Source organism: Bison bison, unplaced genomic scaffold, assembly GCF_000754665.1.
Source record: "Bison bison bison isolate TAMUID 2011002044 unplaced genomic scaffold, Bison_UMD1.0 scf7180017864379, whole genome shotgun sequence".
Lineage (NCBI taxonomy): Eukaryota > Metazoa > Chordata > Mammalia > Artiodactyla > Bovidae > Bison > Bison bison.
The window spans coordinates 4,094,812-4,103,625 of NW_011494951.1; positions in this window are offsets into that span (position 1 = coordinate 4,094,812).

An 8,814-nucleotide genomic window follows, 5' to 3' on the forward strand; every position below is an offset into this window, starting at 1 on the left:
AGCATCAATTCTTCGGCGCTCAGCTTTCTTTAAAGTCCAACTCTCACATCCATACATGACTACTGGAAAAACCATAGCCTTGACAAGAGGGACCTTTGTTGGCAAAGTAGTGTCTCTGCTTTTTAATGTGCTGTCTAGGTTGGTCACAACCTTTCTTCCAAGGAGTAAGCGTCTTTTAATTTCATGGCTGCAGTCACCATCTGCAGTGATTTTGGAGCCCCCCAAAATAAAGTCGGCTACTGATTCCAATGTTTTCCCATCTATTTCCCATGAAGTGATGGGACCAGTTGCCATGATCTTAGTTTTCTGAATGTTAAGCTTTAAGCCAACTTTTTCTCTCTCCTCTTTCACTTTCAAGAGGCTCTTTAGTTCTTCTTCACTTTCTGCCATAAGGGTGGTGGTATCTGCATATCTGAGGTTATTTATATTTCTCCTGGCAATCTTGATTCCAGCTTGTTCTTCTTCCAGCCCAGGGTTTCTCATGATGTACTCTGCGTATAAGTTAAATAAGTAAGGTGACAATATACAGCCTTGACATATTCCTTTTCCTGTTTGGAACCAGTGTTGTTCCATGTCCAGTTCTAACTGTTGCTTCCTGACCTGCATATAGGTTTCTCAAGAGGCAGGTCAGGTGGCCTGTTATTCCCATCTCTTTCAGAATTTTCCACAATTTATTGTGATCCACACAGTCAAAGGCTTTGGCATAGTCAATAAAGCAGAAATAGATGTTTTTCTGGAACTCTCTTGCTTTTTTGATGATCCAGCAGATGCTGGTAATTTGATCCCTGGTTCCTCTGCCTTTTCTAAAACCAGCTTGAACATCTGGAAGTTTACGGTTCACGTATTGCTGAAGCCTGGCTTGGAGAATTTTGAGCATTACTTTACAAGCGTGTGAGATGAGTGCAATTGTGTGGCAGTTTGAGCATTCTTTGGCATTGCCTTTCTTTGGGATTGGAATGAAAACTGACCTTTTCCAGTCCTGTGGCCACTGCTGAGTTTTCCAAATTTGCTGGCATATGGAGTGCAGCACTTTCACAGCATCATCTTTTAGGATTTGAACTAGCTCAACTGAAATTCCATCATCTCCACTAGCTTTGTTCGTAGTGATGCTTCCTAAGGCCTGAAGCCCAGAGCCTTATTTTTATTATATAGGTTGTTTTGAGAGTTGGATGGGACAGTGATCGTGGAAGAACCTGGAGATGGAGTTTGCCATCCTGTTGCTTTGAAGTCCAGGGATCTTTTCGGGGGGGGGGGGTGGGGTGGGGAGAACTACTCTCTCCTGCACTTCTGACCTTCCAGAAGGAAGCTATACCTCGAATAGAACCACGCCTCCCCAAGGAAAGAAGAGGGACTGTTTTGCTAGAGTCTCCATAATCACTGACTCCGATGTTGCTCTCTACAAAAGACAGTTTCTCCTAATTAGGAACAGATGGGGAAGGGGGAGTAGAGTCACCCGAAAGCGAAGTTTGTTCAGGAAAAACAACCAAAATTAATTTCAAGTCTCCGGATGGAGCAAGACTGGTTTCCAGCAACTTCCTGTCGGAGGCCAGGTTCAAGGACGTTGGCCGGCAGGGCTGGGACTTGTTCCACACGGAGAAGTGCTGTTCAGGATGACAGGACCAGTAGTAGGCAAAAATGCCCACCACTGAAATAGCAAGAATTGGCAGAGAGAATGGCAAACCAGAGGTGGATCACCAGCAGCAGCTGTAATTCTTGTTCTGCACTGCCAGAGTCATTGCTGACAAGAGTGCTTCCCGGTCCTCTATCTCTTAGGACTGAGAAGCTAGTGAACCTCTTCTTGGAAAAACACATTTATGGCCAGTTCGTATCAGAGAGAATGGAATAGATAGCTCAAAGTCACCCTGAAGAGTGGGCTGGGTTTCAGAAGAGAATTGAAGGATCTAAAATGGCAATAACCTGGAAATCTCTGATGGCAAAAGAAGCCAAATCAGGAAAAACTGTTAAGTATAAGTGTTAGATAATTTTTTCCTGTAATTTAGCCCAAATCATTGTTTCTCTGTGTAACACACACTCATGCGTTACAGTTCTGCCCCCTTGAGTCACATAGAACTGACAAAGAGTACCTCTGGGTTTCCTGGAATTTTCTCTGGAGTTAGAGCTGGTTATATACACAGCTTTGAGCCTGCTCCTTAACCTGGATGAACCTCAGTTTCTCCTGTAACATTAAGTGAATAGGTCCTACTCACAAGCAATTGTCAACTTTAAAAAGAGAAGGCAGATCAAGGCTCAGCATAGTCCCTGATAGGTTTATATTTCTCAGGAGCCCAGTTATTATACAGTGAGATAAAATGCTTTGTGGAGGGTCTGGAAATTGGGTATTTATCACCTGGAAAGGGGCCAAGCTGGGGTAGAAACCACTCTTGTGGAAACCCTTAAATTTGAAGTGTTGTCCCCTAGAGGTCTTTTGATGCAGGAGAGTTTACCCAGAAATGTTGGATGGTCAGCCAGTGCACATTTCTTATACTTTATGGCTGCCCTTCCTGTCTTCTTCCCCCACCCTCCAGCTTAGTTGGCCAGTTTCTTTTCAGTGTTCCATGGATCACCTCTGTTATAGGTTGAGTTATGCCCCCTCAAATGGTATTAAAGCCCAGTAAATGAGAATGGGAATTCACTCCTGTGAATGCGAACTTCTTTGGAAATAGGGTCATTACAGAGGTAGTTAAGGTGAAATCCTTCTTTAGGAGGGCTGCAGTCCAATATGACTGGTGTCTTTAAAAGAAGAGGAGAAGAGATTCAGAGATCATGTGAGGACACAGACATCTAGGGAGCAAAGGGCCAGGTCAGGACAAGCCTGGATTGGGGTTATGCTGCCAGAAGCCACGGAATGCCTAGGGCTATCAGAAGCTGAAAAAAAAAAGGGGGGGGGTGGTTCTCTCCTATAGATTTTAGAGGGACCGAGGCTCTGCTGACTGCTCACTTCCAGACCCTGATAGGATAAATTTCTATTTTTTACAGTTAATACAAGCTCCCGTATATAGTTGCCTAACATATGAGAGAGGAGGGAAGACATGTGAACAAGATAAGGCATTGAGCATAAGGGCTGGGAGCTTATATATCTATTCAACAAGCATTCCTTGAGTGCCTGTTTAGTGCAGGTGCAGGCTAGGTCTGAGGTCAGAGGAACAAGATAAGGCTCTACTTTCAGGGAGCATTCATTTTGTTGGGAGTTGTAGATCTTACACAGTTAATGGAATATATGATTAATATTAAGCAATGCTAGAAGTGGGGTGGGGGGCATCCCAGGTGGCATTAGTGGTAAAGAACATGCCTGCCAATGCAGGAGACAGAAGAGACTCGGGTTCAATCCCAGGGTGGGGAAGATCCCCTGGAGGAGGGCATGGCAACCCACTCCAGTGTTCTTTCCTGGAGAATTCCGTGGACAGAGGAGCCTGACGGGCTGCAGTCCATAAGGTCGCAGAGAGTCAGACAGGACTGGAGAGACAGCACCCACGCAGAAGCTGGGGGAAGATAAAACTGGGTAGAGTAATCTGGCAGAGTGTGCAAAGCGAGTGAAAGGATGATCTGAAAGGCTCTGGGAAGGGAACTCCGAAGCTGAGGTCTAAATCGTGAGTAGGATCTAGCACAGGAAGAGGAAAGAGAGCTCGCTTTATTCATAGAGAAAAGCGTGGGTAGAGATCCTGCGAAGCGCAGTGTAAACGTAGGTCAACCTAGGCGCTTACAAACCGTGTTCTCTTAGGGAGCCGTTGACGGAGATTCTGCCAGTGAGGATCTTGGGTCTCAAAGGAAAGTACTGACACTGCTGTGCCTTGGAAAAGGGCCAGGTCTCTAACAGCCAGGTCAGGAACTTCCTGCGAGTGTTTGGGGAGGAGGGGTGAGGACAAAGACTCGTAAATCCCAGGCACTTAAAGGCCCGTGCATAAACGGGAGAACCCCCGGGAAGCGACTTGTTTTTTTTAGTATTTCGAAATATTTCAAAAATGTCCAGTAACTTGGAGCCGTACGTAGTTTGGGTTTGCTCCTCTGTGAAGTGGGACAAAGGCCTCCTCGCCCAAGGTGCCCAAGAGTGCGTGCGCGGTCAGTAAGTCGTATCTGAATCTTTGCGACACCACGGCACACATATGGAAATCCAGTTTATCCTCCCAGTCCCGGGGCACAGGGAGTGGAGGCTGCAGAGTGGAATCCTGGACCCCATTACTCGTTTGTGCCTCGGCTGTGTGGCCTTGGGCAAGTTACTGCTGGTCTCTGAGGCTTTTCTCAACAAGGCAGTAACTTGGGCAACCTTCGGTGGAGGTTGCGGGACGGAGGTGGGCACCAGGGGTCACGCTCCGGTTCCAGCCATCGGATGCGCCTCAAGGGGACGGTGCCTACCCCGCGCGGCTATGCGGCCCCCCCGGGAGCCGCCGGACGGAGCGGTACGTCCTTGCCGGGAGCCGAAAGCAGCGCACCGGGCATGCGCGGCCCGTAGAGCCATAGGAGGCCGCCCGGACGTCGCCCAGCCCCGCTCGCCCCACCCGAGAGCGCCGCGGGCTGCAGTACCCCCGGCGGCCTGTGGCGTCGCTGCGCGGCGGTCCGGGCGGCTCTGCGCGTGTAGAGCTCTACCCCGCGCAGGTGCACCCACGGGTCCGCACTCTCCCGGACGTCAGGGCTGCAAGCCCGCGGTAGCCCCCAGCCCGCGCCCGGACCCTCCTTCTGACGCGCTTCTGAGAGAAATCTTTCTGTGCTGCTTTGCTTTTGTTTCTCTCGTATGGCGGGAACAGGAAGGTCGGGGGCTGATGGACTCGCGGCGCTGGCCAGATCACCGAGGACGGGGAGTAACGCTAGGCGCCGCCGGGCCTTACCGAGGCCTTAGTTGCGCTCCTACGTTGGGCACATTTGCAACTTTTGCATTTGAACAAATGCAGATGTCGCCCTGCAAGATCCAGAAGGCGTGAGGTTAAAGGGATTCCGGATGAGCCCTCCACTCCCCCAATACCCCCCATTTTGTGAGACTCAAGTAAGTGTGCGTGGCCGCTTCTGGGCTGTAAGTTCCACCAGGACACGCGTCCCGGCTGTTTTGCTGGTCGTTGGCATAAAGCACAAAACAGGCCCGGCTTCCAAGACCGAGCCGGGCAGAGTCTCCAGCGTCCTCGGCCTAGATCAGCCTTAGGCAAAGCAAGGCGCAGAGGCGGGCGGGTCCCCAAGAAGGGAGGGGATGGGTACCGAAAGCAAGAGGAGCATTTGAAACTTTTAGAGCCCTCGGGAAGGGCTGCAGCGCCCGAGTGCGTGATCCGCAGAACGAGATAAAGGAGTTTTAGTGGGCTCTGCTCAGACGCGGCGGATGGTCGCTCGGGGCTTGGGCTGCGTTCTAGCCACGCGCGGTAAACGCTTGGATTTTCAAAATGGATAATAGCATGGAGGTGAAGGATGAGCCGGTCCTTCCCCGCGACAGCCCCAGTCGTCTGCGGGCGCCTCTTGTCTCCCCTCCAGCTTGCACTCATCATCTCCAGTGTCAAAGAGTGCTGCTGGAACAAGTAGATGGAGTTGACTCACTCCCCAGCTGCAGAGTCCTCGCAGGAGCCTCCAAGTTCTATACAGGCTCCAACAGCATCTCTCACCAGATTTCCTCCCTCTGCATCGCCTATGCATCAGCTTCTTTCCCAAGACCCTTGTCTTGTTCGCTCTACCCGGGACATCTCTCATCTCTCTTAATTTCAACTCAAAAACTACCTTGTTTCTTACCATTTCATCTCACAAGACTGTCACCTTCCCTCTATCGTTTCTGTGTTTTGCGTTCTTCGTAGATGAACTTAGTTTTTTATTCTTTTACTCGAGTCCTTTCATTCAACTACACTACCAAATAAGTTGTTTCATTCACCCTCGTATTCCCAGTGCCCAAGGCTGAGAGTCTGGCACTTAACAGGCACCCATAATAGTTGAGTTGTTATTTATTAATTCAAGAGAAAAAAGCTGTGGTCCGGGTGACCAGAGCAGAAGCAGAGGTGGAATTCCCAAATCCGAGTATTGACATTTACTTACTGATCTAGTCTTTCATCTCTGAATTCTCTCATCTGGGAAAATTACAGAATTAATAATAGTATCGCTTCATATGAGAATGAGATGAGTTAGTTAACTTTTGTAAAAGACTTAAAGTGATGCTCATATTGAGCAGCATAGATGATTTGACTACTGCATCAATTAGAATAAGCTAGTTTACACTCTGGTAATAACTCCCAAATCTCAGTGGCTTAAAAAGACGGAGGTTTACTTTGCACTTACACGTTGTTCTGTCTCTCAGTTGTGTCTGACTCTTTGTGACCCCACGCACTGTAGCCTGCCAGGCTCCTCTGTCTATAGGATTTCCCAGGCAAGAATAGTGGAGTGGGTTGCTATTTCCTTCCTCAGGGGATCTTCCCAGGTCAGGAATGGAGCCCATGTCTCCTGCATTGGCAGGCGGATTCTTTACCACGAGCCAGCAGACTTCAGTTAGCCGAGGACTGGGCTCTTTGACGTTTTTAGTCTGGAAACCAAGATGGCAAAGCAGCCGCCGGTTGATGTGTTGTCAGTTGTCAAGGCAGGAGAGAGAGAACAAGCATCGTTTTTATTTTGCTCACTTTCTTTTTTTATTGTAGAAGCTGAAAGGAGGGATTTTTATTTTGCTCACTTTTGTGTACTGAGAATACAAATATGAGGATTATAGCCCCCAGATTTTATTTTTCCACTTTGTTCAGAAACCTCATAGAGTAAATAAGTTAACGCTGGAAACATTCCTGCAATGACTGCGACTAGAAATCCTCTTGGGGAAAAACTGTCTTTGTTAGGGAAAAGAAAATTCCAAACCTTGACTTTGGGACCTCACTTTCCTTACATAAAGCTGAGAGTTGATTTCTTCTGCACAATGATGTTCCTCCTAGGAATTCAAGGTCCTGGAGACTTGAGAGAAAAGATCAGAGAAGTGAGAAAGGATGAAGGCTGGAGAATTCACCCTAAGGTGCACTGTGCCCTGTAATCAATTCCTAGGAGTTGGATGGTCACAGGGTTAAAGACTGACTCTAGGAAAAGCTTTAGGAAAAACATCTGCTTCATTGACTACACTAAAGCCTTTGACTGTGTGGATCACAACAAATTGTGGAAAATTCTTCAACAGATGGGAATATCACAACACCTTACCTGCCTCTTGAGGAACCTGTATGCAGGTCAAGAAGCAACTGTTAGAACTGGACTTTAAACAACAGAACTGGTTCAAAATTGGGAAAGGAGTACGTCAAAGCTGTATATTGTCACCCTACTTAGTTAACTTCTATGCAGAGTACATCATACAAAATGCTGGGCTGGGTAAAGCACAGTATGGAATCAAGATTTCCAGGAGAAATATCGATAACCTCACATATGTAGATGACACCACCCTTATGGCAGAAAGTGAAGAGGAACTAAAGAGCCTCTTGATGAATGGGAAAGAGAGTGAGAAAAATAGGCTTAAAGCTCAACGTTCAAAAAACGAAGATTATGGCATCTGGTCACATTGCTTCATGGCAAATAGATGAGGGGAAAATGGAAACAGTGGCAGATTTTATTTTCTTGGGTTCCAAAATCACTGCAGATGGTGACTGCAGCCATGAAATTAAAAGATGCTTGCTCCTTGGAAGAAAAGCTATGACCAACCTAGATAGCATGTTAAAAAAGCAGAGACATCACTTTACTGACAAAGGTACCTATAGACAAAGCTATGGTCTTTCCAGTGGTCATGTATGGGTGTGACAGTTGGACCGTAAAGAAAGCTGAGCGCCAAAGAATTGAAGCTTTTGAACTGTGGTGTTGGAGAAGACTCTTGAGCGTCCCTTGGACTGCAAGGAGATCCAACTAGTCAGTCTAAAGGAAATCAGTCCTGAACATTCATTGGAAGGACTGATGCTGAAGCTTCATGAAGCTCCAATACTTTGGGCCACCTGATGTGAAGAACTGATTCCTTTGGAAAGACCCTGATGCTGGGAAAGATTGAAGGCAGGAGGAGAAGGGGATGACAGAGGATCAGATGGTTGGATGGCATCACCATCTTGATGCATGTGAATTTGAGTAAGCTCTGGGAGTTGGTGATGGACAGGGAAGCCTGGTGTGCATGGGGTTGCAAAGAGTTGGGCACGACTGAGTGACTGAACTGGAGGGCATGGTTCTGTCCATCTCTACTTGCTGCCATCTTTGGTGTGGCAGTGTCATCCTCAGGCTACTGGAAGAGGTCTAAGAACCTATTCCAGGCAGCACAGAGATCGCAGGGAAGAGAGCAGGACTCTATACAGGACGGTATAGCTCTTGCTAGTGAGAAAAAACTTCCAGGAAGATGTCTTTTCATGTCTTGGAATTGAATGGCATCCCTGGTTGTAGTTTGATCAGGACCAGAGGTTCCTTCAGGTGCCAGTGACCTGTGCAGTCATACAGGAGCCTGTGTTCACAAGGGTGTTGCACTTGGTTTAATGCTGTGCTGTCACCATTTTGAAATCTTTCTTAACTTTTGAAAAATGAGATCTCATTTTTATTTTGTGTTGGACTCTGTAAATTCTGTGGCTGGTCCTGGCCAAGACCTGCAGTTTGAACATGAGGAGGGAACCACCCCTTGAAAGATATGACTGTAACTGAAGTTCAGCCTCTGTACCCCGGTACTGAATTGAATCTCGGAGACAGAGTTTTGGGTGAAGTAGAAAAGAATAGCTTTATTGCTTTGCCAGGAGGCACAGGGCTAAGTGCACTCAAAACCATATGTCCCGACCTGGAGGGGTTAGTGAGGAGATTTATAGTAATGGTTCAAAGAGGAGGATGAGATCAGCTCATAAACATTCTTCTGATTGGTTGGTGGTGAGGTAA